The sequence below is a fragment of the Sarcophilus harrisii genome, chromosome 1, assembly GCF_902635505.1.
Source record: "Sarcophilus harrisii chromosome 1, mSarHar1.11, whole genome shotgun sequence".
NCBI lineage: Eukaryota > Metazoa > Chordata > Mammalia > Dasyuromorphia > Dasyuridae > Sarcophilus > Sarcophilus harrisii.
This window is the reverse complement of record NC_045426.1, coordinates 400,129,625-400,149,312: the sequence shown is the minus strand read 5'-3', so window position 1 is coordinate 400,149,312 and position 19,688 is coordinate 400,129,625.

The following is a 19,688-nucleotide window of genomic DNA, read 5'->3' as shown; positions in this document are numbered from 1 at the left end:
GTCACTACCCCATGCCAAAGCCCACTCTGGGGCTGTGGGTATTAGCAGTTGTCCAGCGTATTGTCCAGCAGGGACCGGAAGTGTCTCTGCCCAGGGAAGCACAGTAGCACTGTGGAAGTTCTATTGCCCTAGGCCCAGCCCCACCCTTTCAGATTAGAGGTTGCTCTGAGCTGCACCCCCCCTGCTGTGCAGATTTGTGATTGCTCCTGTCCATGCTGCAGAATGCAGCTGCATAGCTGTGCTGTGGTCTGTGCTGAGTTACTTCCGGTTTTGGGTGGGTATAGCCAGGTCTTGTTAGGTTCTGGCATTTTTTAGAGTATTCTCTACCTTTGGCTTTAATTTCTCTGCTGTTCTTCTGCTTTGTAATCAAGGCAGAGAAGTCAGCCTATGACAGAGTTGTCTTTATAATTTTTCTAACCACAGAAGCCATCCCCACCCTGGTCCACTCCCAACCTTAGACTTTGGTTTTATCCCTGCTTGCGCTGATCTGCTCTGGCCTCTCAGGACAAACCTTTTATGGCGATTTTCCAGATTATCTTCGGCTGGTAAGTTGTACTTCTAATATTCATGAATTCTACCAGTCAAGACTATTTTTGAAGCTGAATTTAATAATTGGTCGTGTGGGTATGAGACGAGTTTAGAAAGTCATGTGTGCCTTCTCTGCCATCCTCCTGATCATTTCTTACAGAATAATAATATTCCATAACATTGAAATACCTTAATTTCCTCAAGCATTCTCCAACAGATGAGCATCCATTCAGTTTCCAGTATCTTGTCACTACAAAAAGGGCTGCCACAAACATTTTTGAAGATATTAATCCCTTTCCCTCTTTTAAGCTCTCTTTGTGATATGGGCCCAATAGCAACACTCCTGAGTCAACAGGTATACAAAATTTGATAACATTTTGAACATTGTTTCAAATTGCTCTCTAGAATGCTTGGAAATAATTCATAACTTTAGCAAAGTTTCAGGATACAAATCCACACAAATCATCAGTATTTTTTACATCACTAACTAAATCCAACAGCAAGAGATACAAAGAGACAGTCCATTTCAAATAACCATCGATAGTATGAAATATTTGGGAATCTATCTGACAGGATAGTCAAGAACTATATGAGTAAAACTGTAAAACACTTTCCACACAAAGTCAGATCTAAAAAAAAATGAAAAATATCAAATGCTCTTGGAGATATTGAGCAAATACTATAAAGATGACAATACTACCTAAACTAATCTATTTATTTAGTGCTATATCAATCAAACTTCCAAGAACCATTTTGCTTACCAAGAAAAAATAAAACAAATTCACTGGAAGAAGAAATGGTAAAAAATTTCAAGAGAACTAATGAAAAAAAAATCAAATCAAAGTGGCCTCACTATACCAGATCTAATACTAATTTCTATGTGAAAAAATAGGGAAAGAAGCATTCCTACCAAATTCATTTTATGATGCAAATATGGTGCTGATAACTAAACAGGTAGCGTGAAAACATAGAAAGAAAATTATAGGCCAATTTCCGTAATAAATATTGATGCAAAAATCTTAAATAAAATATTAGTAATGAGATTACAGAAATTCATCCCCAGGATAATATATTATGACCAAGAAGGATTTATACCAGAAATGCAGAACTAGTTCAATATTAGGGAAAACTATTAGCATAATCAACTATATCAATAATCAAACTTTAAAAAAATCATATGATTATCTCAATAGATGTAGAAAAAAACATTTGATAAAATCCAACATCCATTCCTAATAAAAACACTAAAGACTATAGGAATAAGGGATTTTTCCTTAAAATAGTCATTAGCATCTATTTAAACCATAAGTAAGCATCATATGTAATGGGGACAAACTAGAACCATTTCCAATAAGATTAGGTGCCCACTATCACCGTTACTATTCAATATTGTATTAGAAATATTAGCTTCGGCAATAAGAGAAGAAAAGGAGATAAAAGGAATTAGAGTAGGTCAGGAGGTAATCAAATTATCACTCTTTGCAGATGATATGGTATACGTAGAGAATCCTAGAAAATCAACTAAAAACCTACTAGAAGCAGTTGACAACTTTAGTAAAGTTTCAGGATAAAAAATAAATCCACATATATCATCAGCATTTTTATATATTAACAACAAAGTCCAATAGTGAGAGATACAAAAAGGAATTCCATTCAAAATAAGTGTCAATAGTATAAAATATTTGGGAATCTATCTGACAAGGGAAAGTCAGGAACTATATGAACATCAATGCAAAACATTTTCCACACAAATAAAGTGAGACTTAATCAGTTGGGAAAATACCAAGTGCTCATGGGTAGGTTAAGCAAATATAATAAAAATTACAATACTACCCAAATTTTTATTTAAATGATTGGTAAAATTCACTTGTAAATCCATCTGACCCTGGAGATTTTTTCTTATGGAATTCATTAATGACTTGTTCGATTTCTTTTTCTAAAATACAGCTATTTAAGTGGTTTATTTACTTTTCTGCATAATTTTTAATTTTCTAAATTTTCATGCATTTTGGTTAGATTGTCACATTTTCTGCCATACAATAAGACAAAATAGCTCTTAATTATTTCTTTTATTTCTTTTTAATTGATGGTAAGTGCACCCTTTCATTTTTAATGCTGTTTTTTTATTCTTTCCTTTTTCTATTCAAATTTACCAAAGCTTTATTTATTTATTTTGTTGGGTTATTTTTTTTTATAAAACCTACTCTTAATTTAACAAATTTGTTCAAGACTTTTCTTAGTTTCAATTTTATTAATTTCTCTTTTTATTTTCAGAATTTCCAGTTTAGTATTTATTTGCAGGGCTTTAATTAGTTTTCTTTCTAGATTTTTTTAGTTTCATTCCCAATTCATTCATCTCCTCTTTATTTTATTCATGTAGCTAATTAGATATATAAATTTTTCCCTAAGAACTGCTATAAAATTTCCTCTAAGAATTTCTTTGACTGGGCTTCTAAGTTTTGTTATGCTGTCTCATTATTATCATTCTCTTGAATGGAATTATGGATTGTTTCTGTGATTTTTTGGTTGTCCCACTCATTCTTTAGCATTAGATTATTTAATTTTCAATTGGTTTTTAATCTATCTTTCCCTTTCCTTTACTTGAATGTGATTTTTATTACTTATCAGTCTGAAAATGAAAAATTTACTATTTTGTCCTTTTGATTATGAGGTTTTTATGGTCACCTTTTGTGTAGGTGTTTTTTACTGAAGAGAAAAAGATCTGTTCCTTTCTGTCTACATTCAGTTTTCTCCAGAAGTCTACCATATCTAGGTTTTCTAGATTCTGTTAATCTCCCTAGTTTTTATTTTCTTGTTTACTTTGTGTTAAATTGGTTGAGATTGAAGTCCCCCCCCAATATACTTTTGCTGTCTATATTTTCCTGTAACTGGCTTGATATATTCTCTAGAAATTTCTATGCTCTAACACTTAGTGCATATGCATTTAGTATCACTACTTTTTCATTCTTTATGGTACACTTTAAAAAGAATAATTTTCCTTCTTTAACTCCTTTAATTAGATCTATTTTTACTTTTGCTTTATCTGAGATCAGAATTGCTATCCCTGCTTTTTTTTTTTTACTTTAGCTGAAGCATAATAAATTCTGTTCCAGCCTCTTACTGTATATGTGTCTCTGTGTCAAATGTGTTTTTGGTAAACAACATATTGTAGGATTCAGTTTTTAAAAATTCTTTCTGCTCCCATTTTATGGGAGAGTTCATCCCATTTATATTTACAGTTATGATTACCAGATCTGTGTTTCCCTCCATTCCATTTCTTCCCCTGTAAATACTTTTGTTCTCTCTTTCTACCCTGTCCTTAGTAGTGTTTTCTGTTTTTTGGGGTTTTGTTTTTTTTTGGTTGTTGTTGTTTGTTTGTTTGTTTGATTTAGTTTTAGGGTTCTTGTTGTTGTTTGTTTGTTTTTTTACTTATCACAACCTCTACATTACCTTCTGTCATCCCTCCCCTTTCTCTTAATAGTTTTTTTGGGTTTTTTAACCCCTCCCACTCACTACTTTTCTTCTGTTGCTCCTCCCCCTTCTTTTATCTTTTTTCCTTAGTGTTTCTCTCCTTTCTTTCTAGCCCCTCTTTTTTTCTCTCCTCTTTCTTCTTCTTTTCTTTTTCCTTTCTCTTTCTTTCTACTTTTTAGGGTTAGATAAATTTCTACACCCCAATGACTGATTAAGTTATTCCCTCAGTAAGCCAAAACTGATGAGATCAAGCTTCAAATGATGCTCATCCATCTCCCTTCTTTTTCTTGATTGTAACGGTCCTTTCAATTTTCTGTTATTTTCTGTTTTTTCAAATAGAAATGATTGAAAAGCTCTTACTTATTGAAGTTCCATCATCTACCTAAAAGATGATGTTCAGTCTCACTAGCTAGTTAATTCTTGGTTGTAGTCCTAGGTTCTTTGCCTTCAGACTCTCTTGAAAGATTTGGTTTTGTGTGATTTTCAAAGAAAAATTGGATAATTTAATTAACTTTCTGCCTTCACTCTGCAATCATGACTCCACTTAGAAAGTCCCAAATTATGACTTTCTTTTAGTTTACTCTCTCCATGAGCTATTGCAATTCATGGAAGCTCAATTTAAATGTAATCTCAGAATAAAGACAGGGAGTATGTTTTCCAGATATCTCTTCAAACTTAACAGTAAAGTGCCAGAATTTTTTTATAATATTCCAATGATTTCTAGCCTCTATTCCACACATATTTAAAATGTGTGAGAAATGAATTTACAGGAAGCATGTTATGTTCCAATTTCAATCCCATGGAATTTAATGTAATCTTTCTTTTATTCTGCATAGATGAGAGAAAATTTCCCAGTGTTTCTTCTGAGGATTAAATTAGTTTTTGGTGAAGTACTTAGAAGATGAAAAAAAACACTGTACATGTTAAGTATTTATTAGTATTTCTCTTATAGGATTGAACTTGAAGGCAAAAATTCTTAACATAAAAGATAATATATTGGCTATATTTAGTTGCTTTGTACACCTCCAGTGGTAAGTGGGTGGGTTTTGCCTAAAGACAGACATTTCAACTTTTTACTGTATTCCATTTTTAGCTTGATGGAAATAAAGTCTTTATTCCAATCCATATTCTAATTTTAATGTTGGAAGAAAATTAAAACAAATATTAATACAATGTATATATTCAATTAATACTAAATGGAATGATTGTGTCCTAACAATAATTAAACCAGTTTAAGGGCAAAGCAATTACTAACAAAAATTAAAAACACATGTGACATTATATAGCCTCCTTTAAACTTCTGATATTCACCAATAGGTTCTACTCTCTGATCCACCTTTCTTGAAAATGTAAAAAAGAAAAAAACCATTTTTATATGGAATATTGCTATGTGAATAGTTCCTACTTTTGGATATGAATTGTGTCAAATTATCTCAGCAGAGTTGATGAGAATATTATTAAATCTATACTCTTGCCCCTATCTTTATAGTTACATGGAGCCAATTTGATGAAAATATACTCAAAATCATCCCAAATATGATGCATGGGTATAGTGGTCTTGGTAAACAATTATTTTTTTTACTAATTTCAGTAATTAATTTCACTAATTTAATTCACTAATTCACTTTGAATATTACTGTTAGTGCCTGACAGAGCTATTCTAAAAAATGGCCTTTACATACTTTTCTTCAGATACTTGTGATTGTCAATCCAATTATACTTTTAAGAATTTCTCTTCCCTATCTTGTGGGAATTATATTCATTACTTATATTCTGTGTCAGTGCTGCTGTTTTCAAAGGCCAAAGTCTTGCCTTCAGACCCTCAATTCAATTTAGATATTTTTTATAAGAAAGGTATAATTAATTTTAACTGTTGTAAGGGAAGGACAATTCAAATAAGTCAACCTAAATTTATAAATGAAAAGGAACTCATAAAGGTTTAAATGGCTCTTGCTATAACCAACTGAAATGATCAAAACAACCTACTCTTGGTTTAGTTTTCTATATATACTGTCCCTCTGGACTTTCTACAAAATTGGACTCTAAATGCTATGATCAATTTCCAGAGGCAGAGCCAAAGTGGTAGAGCATAAAAAGCACTCAGCCATGTTCTGAACATTCCAAAATCACTTTAAAATAATGCCTCAAACTTAATCCTGGAGTGGAAGATACAATAGGTGAGCCTGAAACACAATGGAAGTCAGATAGAATTTAGGAGGACAGTCAAAAAGATTTATGACATGAGGAAATTTCAGATAAATGAAATGGTGGTGACAAAAGCAGCAATGGTTTCAACAACTTTCAAGCCATAGACAGTGAGAAGACCTGGCAACTGGTCAAAAAGAATAGACAAGGGACTCATGTAGTTAGCACTAGACAAAGACCAAACTTTTTGACAACTACATTGCTTATTCCAAATTTGGGGCCAAAATAAATTCATAGGTATAGACAATCAAAGGCACTGAGTCAATGAGGGTGATATTTTTGTCCCAAGGGAGCAGGAATATTGAAAAGAAGTATTAATTGCAATCCCAATGGATCAGAGGATCTTTGTGGGGAAAAAACTAGAGTGCAAATTAAGAGGGCAGGGACCACATGTATCTTCATATAACACCATCTTGGAAGCACCACAAACTTACAAATCTCTAGAAATAGTTTTGAAAATAGAAACGTAGAAAAACATAGAGCATAGAACAGGGCCTCTCCAGCCTTCCTTATGGCAGGAACAGAGAGAAACTTTAATATAAAGTTCAAAATGAAGAAATGGGGTAAAAAATTATCAAAAAATATCCCCACAGTTAAAAAAGAATTCAACCATAAAAAGCTATTATGGTGACAGGGAATATCAAGATAAAAACTTAGAACATATTGAAGTCTGTAATGTTCTGTTTAGCTTTCTGAATGTCTTGGGACCAATCTTCATTTTAGCAGAGCAATCACCAAGAGAATAGTCAGGAATAAAGTCCAAAAGTCTTTACTGTCTCCTTCACAGTCTGTCTCCTTAGTCTGAGGCCCGGGCTAGCTTTCTGGAGGCCCTCCAGAATGGGTCTTGGTTTCAATGGAGGAGTGCAGACTGGACAACTCTTCTCTGTTAAAGTGCAGGAAGCAGGAGAGCCACCAGGAGCCTGATCAAAGATGGAGAAGTGAAAGAGGAGGGGCCAGGCACCCTAATGGTGGGAAATGGAATGTCTCCCTCCCAGTCTTTTTGGCTCTTATATACTCTATTGTAACTTCATCATCATAGGTGTCAATCTTGTAGAATAGGTATCAATCTTGTGTAACTATATTAAGTACTAAGTGTATGCTAAACTAGATAACCATTGTCTTATCAATTCCACTGAATAAACACCTTGTTAACTCAATCATACTGAGCCTTAACTATATTTCTCCAAAGTTCCTGCCCTTTACAGAAGTCAAACCACACACACACACACACACACACCACATACACACACACACACACACACAATTGGTAATAAAAATCTGTCTTAGCCAACATGCAAATAGGATATAGGAAAATATACAATTAAGTATTCATAACTGTGAATATTAATAGAATGAATTCATACATAAAATTGTATAGCAAGATGGAATAGAAAGCAGAATCCAATAATATGTTGTTTACAAGAAACATACTTAGTTAAACAGGGATGTTTACTGTCATCACCATTATCTAATATTGTATTAAAATAATAGTTATACCAATAAGAAAAATAAATTGAAAGAATAAAAATAGGCAATGAGGAAACTATCACTTTTTGAATATAATATGATGATTTATTTAGAAAACACTGTAAATCAACTAAAACTAAACAATAATTGCAACAAATTTGCAAGCTAGAAAATAAACCTGTATAAATCATTAGCATTTCAATTTTACCAACAAATTCTAGCAGGAAGAGAGGAAAAGTGAACTTCCACTTAAATAATTGTCACTAATATAAAATATATCAGAGTGAATCTATCAATACAAATTCAAAGACTATATAAGCACAATTATAAAATTCCTTTCATACAAATAAGGACAGATTTAAACTATTAGAGAAATATTAATTACTCATGTTTAGGATAAGCCAATATTATAAAAGTGACAACTCTACCTAAATTAATTTACTTATTTACTGAGTGCCTACACCAAAAAATTAATTTATGGAGTTAGAAAAAAATTAATATAATTCATGTGAAACAACAATTGGTCAAGAATATCAAGGAGGATGGTAGTACTTCCAGATTTCAAACTATATTACAAAATGCTAATCATCAAAACAATATTAAAATGGCTAAGAAATAACATTATGGATCAGTGCACCAGTTTCTTATTCTATTATAACATAAGGTCAAAATAGATTTACTTATAAAGGATTTACACAAAAGCAAATTAGAGGAGCATGGAAAATGTACCTATTAAAACTATGGATAATGGAAAATTTTATCACCAAAGAAGAGCTAGAGAGGATAGGTAAGTAAAAGAGAAAAATTTAATTTTGTAAATTTAAAAGATTTCACATAAGCAAAACTAATGCAGCATCAAACATTTGCATGATTCTATTTCACACTGGCAACTGAGCACATATGTGGCTATGTGCAATAGACAAAAAGTGCGAGGCTTGATACACCCAAGTTTATGGAGTAGCTGCTTTCCTACTATATGTCATTGCCTTTTTTACTCTACTGTTATAAATCAGTCTCTACACATTTTACCCAAATTTTCATTCTTAGTTTTCAAAACACAAGTTTTTGTTTGGTTAGTTATTTTTTTTAAAAGTATGACCCAAGAACAAGCCCAAGAATTCAAAGTACTTTGTTACAAAATATCTGCAGAACTGATTGTGAGTTTGGTGTTAAATGGACAATGTGTTATATCTGAGAAAAGGAGAATAATATTCACTTCCCATGTAAGACAAAAGTTAATACTTGGAAAGACATGAGAATATTGTCCATTATCCAGAACCCAAGCAGGCATATCATCTTGGAATTGAAATATAACTAATAAACTTCTCTGGGCAACCAAATTTTGCCATGATTTTCCACAAGCTATCATGACTGAGTGTCAAAGGTCTTGATCAGATTAATGATCATTTTGTATAAACTTCTGCTCTGCTCCTAATATTTCTGCTAGAGATGTTGGTAGCAAATCCTATGCTGATCACTCCTCAATGCTTCTGAAAACACCATGATCATCTTCTAGGTAAAATATTAATCTAGTATGGAGAACTCTAGCAAAAAATTTTGCTGGCAATGATTAAGCAAGATACTCCTGTGTGATTGTCCGAGAACAATGTATTTTATTTTCTTTTAAAAAATAGAAAATGGAGATAGCCTTGATATTTTGAATGATATTCTTCTTTTGCTATGTAATACAGAAGTTTTCAATCAGCTTTTATAGGAATAGTAGACCTATTGCCTTGTAAATCTTTGCTAGAATAGAATCAGCACCAAGCATTTAGCTGCACAAGAGGAGCATAAAGTCATGAAAAAACCTCTTCTTCACATGAAAGTTTGATTAGAGAGGGACTGACTTGAACTTCAGGTACAGTCAATGGCTTCATCACAAGCTAATGGTCTTCTGTTGAGAACACAATAGAAATGTCCACTTTTTCTGTCCAGGATCATATCCCTATTACTAATCCATATTACTTAATCAGCACTGATTAGACAAGATACACCCTAAATCTTTGCCCCATAGTCATCAAGGCATCCTGAAAGCCCTTTGGAATATTACCATCAGTGTAAAGTTGAATTTAATCTGCCTATTTGCTAAATCAATAATCCTGCATTTCTCTTAATTTCATTTGGTCTTTACTTTTAATGGAGTTAAGTGCTACCTTTTTAGCAATTGGTGAATTATGCCATTAGTAAACTTTGTGGGGTTCTTGTTTTTCATTAAATAACGTCTTAATTTTCCCAAATTTCATCAAATCAATCTTGATATTTGTGAGAGTTCTGACTCAGACAAGTAAATGTGGTGCTATACATCAAATATCTGTAATTCTCACACCTTTTGCACTGTATTGTTACCAGCTATATGTTGACCCAGTTCCCCTCTCCCCTACCCAAATCAGCAACAAATGAGAATCTGGGGCATCTCCAGCGTTTTCACCTATATCTTGCCACTGGATGCCAATAATTCTTTAGGACAGACTGAGTTTGATGATCTATACATCTCTGGCTCACATATTGTTCAATTCACTTTCAATTCAAGACATCAAATTCTATTGGTCCTGTTAGAGGAGGAGAGAACAACAGGAGCAACACACTGTTTATTCAAGAAGAAATTCTCAAAACTATTGATGTTGAGTCTTCTGACAGTCATCTTGTTTTGGGTCCTCCACTTTAGTTGGATGCAAATGTTTAGCCTAAAGGAGAAATATCTATGAACTTTGCACCACACATTGCCTTTCTCATTCTCACACCCTATCTGTCTTTTCTCCTTACATATTATAGTCTATTCAATGCCAATGTTTTCGACAAGGATACATTCACAAAGTTTTATTGCATTTAGTTAAGAGGATTATAGTATTGTAACACATAGTGAAACGTGACCATTGGTATTGCTATTTTTGACTCCATTCCTATCAATGGTTTCTTGCCATGTGTAATAATCTGTGCCTACTCTAGTACTACACTCATTCAGAATTATAAGCTTCTTCTGTTTCAGTACATTGATAATGAGGGTCTTCAGATTTCCATAAACTTTTCTCTGATCTCATCAGGATTTATAATGGTGGGACTAAATGAACTGTTAATGGTGATATGGTACTTAGATGCAACAGCTAACCACACAATCATGAATTTATCATTCACTCTCTTTGGGAGGCATAAAAGTTTGTTGACCAGATAAGAATTGACTGAAATCTATGTCAACTATAAGGTGCTCCTTTTCACAATAGCCATTCCAAAAAAAAAAAAAAAAGTATATTCAGCTCTCACTTTGGTAAACTGTCCTTAATTTGCGAGTCATTTCACTCAAGGCTGCTATTTGGATGCGATATTTGCTGAGTTCCCTTGAAACAAGAGCTGTTCATCTTTCAGGTCTATTGGATTACTTATTGTCCATAAGTCTGGGCACATTCCATATTACACATTTTTCACAAATTAGGAAGTGTTGTTTATTTCTAGGGTGGAATCTATACTTGCAAAGGTAAGCAGGACAGGATTAGGTAAAGGAAGCAATTTTTAAGATACTTTTTTCCTTCTTCATGCCAGAAGGTGAGTTTGGTCCTCAAGTGGCAACTTAGACATCCAGGGAATAGCAGAATCCCACTGATATTTCAGTCCAGTGAGAAGACGATCTGCATATAGAGTTGCAACTACAGCTTCCAGTGCATACATATCTGCTACTTTGTCCCTGGCCCACTGCCATAGAATGTCAAGGTAAGTAAAATAGTAACATAATAACATACATAAAAATAGTAAAATAGTTGAATGGTAAAATAACAAAATAATTGAATAGTATGGCAAACTTATTTGGATGATGTCTTTTGTCTAGTGCGAATTTGATTTAAATGAGGCAGTGTTATCCAGTCATCAAGCTCATTCTCTCTTCCTGAGTCATCTGAATACAGTGGCATGAAAAAAGATAAAATGACTGTCAATGGCTCAAAATGCAATATCTGACCTCATGATCCTTGATATCTGACCAGCTCTAAGTGCTTCAAAACACCTGCTTCCTTTTCCTTTATGGCTCATTGGGACAAATTGTTCACCTTGTGACTATTACACCATGGAAGTCTTCACATATTTGGCATAAATAACTCACTAATTCATTAATGGGTTTGAAGCCCATATGTTACATTCAAAATGGTTCAGCCACTGCTGACACAATTTTACTGATATGTGGCTCCTGTGTATGCTATAGCTTCTTGGAACCATAGATGAGCGTTGAGTGGCAGGTGGACACCAAAAGTGTACAATCAGCCATGAAAAGGACTCATCTAACCCTCACACCAAAGGCAATTGTCTTCCCTGAACACCCTTAAGTCCTATACATACACATTGTTTTGCCCTCCCATTTACACTTTTGATTTTAAAAAATTTAATATTATCTGACAATAGTACATTCAACTTTAATTTTAAAATGTAAAGTAATTTTCATATTTTTGATATTTTTTGTAGAATTTTTTCTGCCTTTTCTAAGGGATAACCTCCTAATATATTGAGAATCATCAAATAATGCAATAGGCTTCCTCAGGGTACAGTGAAATCTTTATCACTGAAGTGGATTGATTAATGATTATATAAATCCTTTCAAAGACATTGTGAATAGTATATAGATTCTCTATCTGAAGATATTTTATATTCATAAAAACATAATGAATGCAAGGATTCTAGGACATATCAATATTAAAATAAAGATATTGTTTAGTTATGGATGATAAACATATTTAATACTTTACATTTTATTTTTCACTGGGTAACATAGAAATTACCTCACAGAAAAGGCTGACTTGGATCTTGTACCATCATGTAGATGTGACACTGAGTTCTTGAATCCTTTATCGTTAGATCCTACCAGTATCAATGTTTTCAACTCCATTCATATATGGACAAATTCAAGGGACAGTCGAAGTAAAAAGAGTTTTATTAGTCCAAGAATGTTATGTTAAAAATGGTAGAAATACATGTTAAATCCAATATATGCATACATATTTATATAATTATCTAACTGCACAAGAAAAATCAAATGAAACAGGAAAAATGATAAAGAAAATAAAATGCAAGTAAACAACAACAAAAAGACTCAGTTCCCACAATCCTCTCTCTAAGTGTAGATGATGCTCTTCATCATAAGACCATTGGAAATGGTCTGAATTATCTCATTGTTGAAGAGAGCTATGTCCATCAGAATTGATCATCATATGATCTTCTTGTTGCCATGTTTAATGATCTGGTTCTGGTCATTTCACTTAGGATCAGTGCATGTAAGTCTCTCCAGGCCCCTCTGAAATCATCCTGCTGATCATTTCTTCTAGAATGATAATATTCCCTAATGTTTATATACCATAACTTACTCAGTCATTCTGAAACTGATGGGCATCCACTCAGTTTCAGTTTCTTGACACTAGAAAAAGGCCACCACAAATATTTTTGCACATGTAGGTCTCTTTTCTTCCCTTAAGATCTCTTTGGGATATAAGCCCAGGGACAGGGGTGGAGGAAAACAGGGGGAAATTGGAATAGAAGTTTCTGCAAGGATTAATGCCAAAGAATTATGCATGCATATGTTTTGAAAAATAAAAAGCTTTAATATAGAAAAATGTAGAGGGCTGAAACTATTGGGTTGATGCACTGAGAGCAGGACTGCTGAGCACTTGAGGCTAACTACTGATTGGACAATACTCTATGGGCATATGCTTGGAAAATGGTCCTTTCCACTATCTGTACTGGCTCAATAATTGCTGTATAGAGGATTGTAGGAGGGACTAGGGGTGGAGTAAGTTGAGCGAGGGACACACTCTTGAAGGTAGATGAGTGAGAAGGTGGTCGTGGAGAATATGCTCCCATCCTCTTGATTCCTGCATCTAAGACCAAGAATAAAGACTGAGGACTTTTGCTTATCCTAGACTCCAGCTGATTCTGGGGTGTCCTGGGTGCTAGTGTAGTAGTTACAGAAAAAAAAGAGTTTAATTACTACCTAGGTGTTGGCCTTCAAATGATGATACATTCTTTAAATCACATGAATTTGTGAAATCATATACTTTATGTGTGGCATGGAAGGAGTTGCAATTAGGAGTGGTGGGGAAAATACCCATACTGATGAAATTATAAATTATAAACTTGTATATTGCTAAACTTCGATATCTGATTGTTTCAGATATATGTTTCAATATATATCAAAACACAATGTGTTTCATTGATTTAAAGCAGCCAATCCAGCTCCCAGGACTCTGGTGCCATAGGCTTTGAACAGATTGGTACAGGAATGTTCTGAAAAAGGATTGCCTTTGTATTGTTTTGTGCTCAAATGATAGGCTTGTCCAAGGACCGCAATAGAGATCAAAGTTGAAAGATGACAAAGACAAAGAGAGCTGATTTACACTTCAAACTTATGCCACCAAACTTCCCACTTCCAGTATGGACAATAGTTTGAATTGCCACACATTTGAATTGATTATTCTTTATAAGCTCACAAGAATATTATTAAAATATTCTACCCATAAGTGATAAAATTTGTTTTAATCGTGAAATGTAGGTAGAATTGACAAGCACTTTAATACTTAGCAATGATGATTTACTTTATGTTTTAAAGCCTCTATGTCCTAAAAGAAACTAAATCGTCTTTGAGATGCTTCATTGGGCTAAAAAAAATGCTGTATGTCATGCTAAGCCAATCAATCTTCAAGGATTAAAATTTCATTCACAAATCTTTGAATAAAAATGAGCTCAAATTGGCTAAAGAAAGATTTGTTTTCCAAAAAAGATTACAAAAAAAGACATTTACAAAGCTTTTTAAAAGATTGGTATTAAAAAGGTTTCCATATTTTAAATGCCTCTTCCCACATCAAGTAAGGCAGTGTGGAAATCAATTTTAAATATTACACATATATGACATGGAAATGTATCAGATATCACTTCAACAAATTGTGATTACACTTAAGGGCTCTATTATATTATATTAATATCCATCCATGTGATTTTCTGACTGTCTTTTACATGTTTGACTAAGATCAAATATTTATCACTTACTTTCTCCTACTACCCTCTGCTATTGGTATCACAAAGTACAGGCACTAATTTATCATTTTAGCCCTCTCATTGGTACAAATATTTGTTGAACAGCTATTATGTATGTGTCTAGCACTTTTTTACACTGTGATCAATACAAAGATATGTGAAAAACCATCTCTACCCTCAAGAAGTTTGTATTCTAAATAAGGCAAGCATAAGGTATACAATTTGCATCAAAACTCTAAAGAAAAACGGAAGTTTCAATGATACAGAAAGAGCCAGCATGTGGTGGAAGCATTACGTTGGTAAAGTTTCAAAACTTCAAGAATTTTCAGAATTTATATCTACTTGTAATAGCTTAGATTTGAATATCTAGTTGGAATATAATATGTCTCTAATTTTTCTCCTCTTTCCATCTAACATGTGACTCATCTTATCATTTGTCAGCTCCTCTATCAGAGTTAGGGCAAAGAGAGATTAGGAATTGTTCCTCCCTCTGTTAGCCCTTCTGGTAAAAGGTTAGGTGAAGGAGACATTTCATCTAATTACTAAATTCTGAGGAAGGAATTGCTTGTGCATTTCAATTATCCAGCCTATACACATATCCTATTACCATAGTTAATTAGAATTGATTTCATGATTATGAAAGTATTTTGGAGGCTGAGGCTGGGTGCTTTTGCTCTCATTTGTCTTTTCCAGCATAACCATTGGAAAAGTTGTGGAAAGGATTACAATTCAATTTTAACCATATTTCTTTTATTTATATTCACTGATTTAGTAATCTTTGTTTTCAGTGTAAGCATTTTTATCTTCTAATAATGCTACTAAACTATCCAACTTATACAGAATTTCAAATGAAAAATATTTTTCTTTATACATCAAATTGTTGTTATTGTTTAATTCAGACCTAGAAGGGATGTCTAAGACTCTCTGATGCATGGTTTAAAAGGGATTCCCTCTATAACATGTTCCTCTGGTCTAATGGGAATATGAGCTTCTTAAATACAGGAGCAATATATTTATTTTCATTGTATATTCAGTCCCTAGAACATAGGCAATAAATACCAAAATATATATGTTGGCTGGATGGCAGATTGATTTTTCTTCAAGATATCAAGAGGAACTAACAACCTAATCAAATAATCTATTACACTTTATAATATTTCTGATTTTTAACATATACATAGGTCTAGTTTTTCCCCACAAAATCAGATGAGATAAATCCCCATGACAGCCCTTCAAACATGTGAATCCAAATATTATATGTACCTTACAATTTCTTTTTTTGTTATTTAATTTAATTTTTTAAAATTTTAATAGCTTTTTATTTACAAGTTATATACATGGGTAGTTTTATAACATTGACAATTGCCAAACCATTTGTTCCAATTTTTCCCCTTCTCCCTCCCACCTCCTCCCCTAGATGGCATGATGAGCAATACATGTTAAATATATTAAAGTATAAATTAAAAACAAAATATGTATACATGTCCAGACCATTATTTTGCTGTACAAAAAGAATCAGACTCTGAAATATTGTACAATTAGCCTTGAAGGAAATCAAAAATGCAAGCAGGAAAAAATATACGGATTGGGAATTCAATGTATTGGTTCTTAGTCATCTCCCAGAGTTATTTCGCTGGGTGTAGCTGGTTCAGTTCATTACTGCTCCATTGGAACTGATTTGGTTCATCTCATTGCTGAAGATGGTCAGGTCCATCAGAATTGATCATCATATAATGTTGTTGTTGAAATTTATAATGATCTCCTGGTCCTACTCAGCATCAGTTCATGTAAGTCACTCCAGGCCTTACTGAAATCATCCTGTTGGTCATTTCTTACCGAAAAATAATATTCCATAATATTTATATACCACAATTTATTCAGCCATTCTCCAATTGATGGACATCTACTCAATTTCCAGTTTCTGACCACTACAAAGAGAACTGCCACAAACATTTTTGCACATACAGGTCCCTTTCCCTTCTATAAGATCTCTTTGAGATATAAGCCCAGTAGTAACACTGCTGGATCAAAGGGTATGCACAGTTTGGTAACTTTTTGAGCATAGTTCCAAATTGCTCTACAGAATGGATGAATGTAGTCACAATTCCACCAACAATGTATCAGTGTCCCTGTTTTCCCACATCCCCTCCAACATTCCACATTATCTTTCCCTGCCATTCTAGCCAGTCTGACAGGTGTGTAGTGGTATCTCAGAGTTGTCTTAATTTGCATTTCTCTGATTAATAATGACTTGGAGTATTTTTTCATATAGATAGAAAAAGCTTCAATTTCCTCATCTGAGATTTTTCTGTTCATGTCCTTTGACCATTTATTAATTGTAGAATGGCTTGATTTCTTATAAATTAGAGTCAATTCTCTATAAATATCAGAAAGGAGGCCGTTATCAGAACCTTTGACTGTTAAAATGTTTTCCCAGTTTATTGCTTCCCTTCTAATCTTGTCCACATTAGTTTTGTTTGTACAAAAATTTTTAAGTTTGATATAATCAAAATTTTCTATTTTGTGATTAGTAGTGATCTCTAGTTCTTCTTTGATCACAAATTCCTTCCTGTTCCACAGGTCTGAGAGGTAAACTATTCTATTTTCCTCTAATTTAGTTATAATCTCATTCTTTATGCCTAGGTCATGAACCCATTTTGACCTTATCTTGGTATACGATGTTAAGTGTGGGTCAATGCCTAGTTTCTTCCATACTAGTTTCTAATTTTTCCAGAAATTTTCATCAAACAGTGAGTTCTTATCCCAAAGCTGGGGTCTTTGGGTTTGTCAGACACTAGACTATTAAAGTTATTGACTGTTTTGTCCTTTGAACCTAACCTATTCCACTGATCAACTAATCTATTTCTTAGACAATACCAAATGGTTTTGCTAACTGCTACTTTATAATATAATTTTAGATCTGGTAAAGCTAGGCCAACTTCATTTGATTTTTTTTTTCATTAATTACCTTGAAATTCTTGACCTTTTTTTTCCATATGAATTTTGTTGTTCTTTTTTCTAGGTCATTAAAATAGTTTTTTTGGGAGTCTGATTGGTATAATGCTAAATAAATAGATTCGTTTAGGTAGTATTGTCATCTTTATTATATTTGCTCACCCTATCCAAGAGCATTTAATATTTTTCCAATTGGTTACATCACACTTAATTTGTGTGGAAAGTGTTTTGTAGTTTTGCTCATAAAGTTTCTGATTTTCCCTTGGCAAATAGATTCCTAAGTATTTTATACAATCAGCAATTATTTTAATTGGAATTTCTCTTTGTAACTCTGACTGTTGGATTTTGTTAGTGATATATAAGAATGCTGATAACTTATGTGGGTTTATTTTGTATCCTGCAACTTTGCTAAAGTTGTGGATTGTTTGTAATAACTTTTCAGTAGAATCTCTGGGGTTATCTAAGTATATCGTCATATCATCAGCAAAGAGCGATAATTTGGTTTCCTCATTACTTACTCTAATCCCTTTAATCTCTTTCTCAACTCACTGCCACAGCTATCATTTCTAATACAATATTGAATAGTAATGGTGATAATGAGCAGCTTTGTTTGACTCCTGATCTTATTGGGAATGGTTGCAGTTTGTCCCCATTACATATGATGGTTACTGATGGTTTTAAATGGATGCTACTAATTATTTTAAAGAAAAGTGTGTTTATTCCTATACGCTCAAGTGTTTGTTAATAGGAATGGATGTGGGATTTTATCAAATGCTTTTTCTGCATCTATTGAGATGATCATATGTTTTTGTTAATTTGGTTACTAATATGACCAATAATAATGATAGTTTTCCTAATACTGAACGAGCCCTGAATACCTGGTATAAATCCTAGTTGATGATGGTGTATTATCTTGGGGATGATTTTCTGTAGTCTTTTTGCTAATATCTTATTTAAGACTTTAGCATCAATATTCATTAGGGAGATAGGTCTATAATTTTCTTTCTTTGTTTTCAACCTACCTGTTTTAGGTATCAGTACCATGTTTGTGTCATAAAAGGAATTTGGTAGGACTCCTTCATTCCCTATTTTTTCAAATAGTTTATATAGCATTGGGGCTAATTGTTCTTTAAATGTTTGTTAGAATTCATATGTAAATCCATCTGGTCCTGGGGATTTTTTCTTAGGAAGTTCAATAATAACTTGTTCTATTTCTTTTTCTGAAATGGGACTATTCAAGTAATTTACTTCCTCCTCTGTTAATCTGGGAGGCCTATATTTTTGGAAGCAGTCATCCATTTTGCTTAGGTTATCAAAAATATTGGCATAAAGTTGGGCAAAGTAACTTCTTATTATTTCTCTAATTTCCTTTTCATTGGTGGAAATTTCTCCCTTTTCATTTTTAAGAATACTAATTTGATTTTCCTCTCTCCTTTTTCTAATCAGATTTACTAAAGGTTTATCTATTTTATTGTTTTTTTTCTAAAACCAACTCTTAGTTTTATTTATTAGTTCAATAGCTTTTTTACTTTTAATATTATTAATTTCTCCTTTCAGAATTTCAAATTTAGTATTTGATTGGGGGTTTTTAATTTTTTTTTCTAGCTTTCTTAGTTGCAAGCCCAATTCATTGATCTTCTCTTTCTCTATTTTATTCAATTAAGCCTCTAAGGATATAAAATTTCCTCTAATTACCATTTTGGCTGCATCCCACAAATTTTGGTATGATGTCTCATCATTGTCATTATCTTGAGTGAAATTATTAATTGTGTCTATGCTTTCCCATTTCACCCAATCATTCTTTAAGATGAGATTATTTAGTTTCCAATTACTTTTTGGTCTATTTACCTCTAACTTTTTGTTGAATGTAGTTTTTCTTGCATCATGATCTGAAAAGAAAGCATTTACTATTTCTGCCTTGCTGCATTTAATTTTGAGGTACTTATGTCCTAATATATGGTCAATTTTTGTATAGGTTCCATGAACTGCTGAGAAGAAAGTATACTCCTTTCTGTCCCCATTCAGTTTTCTCCAAAGATCTATCATATCTATTTTTTTCT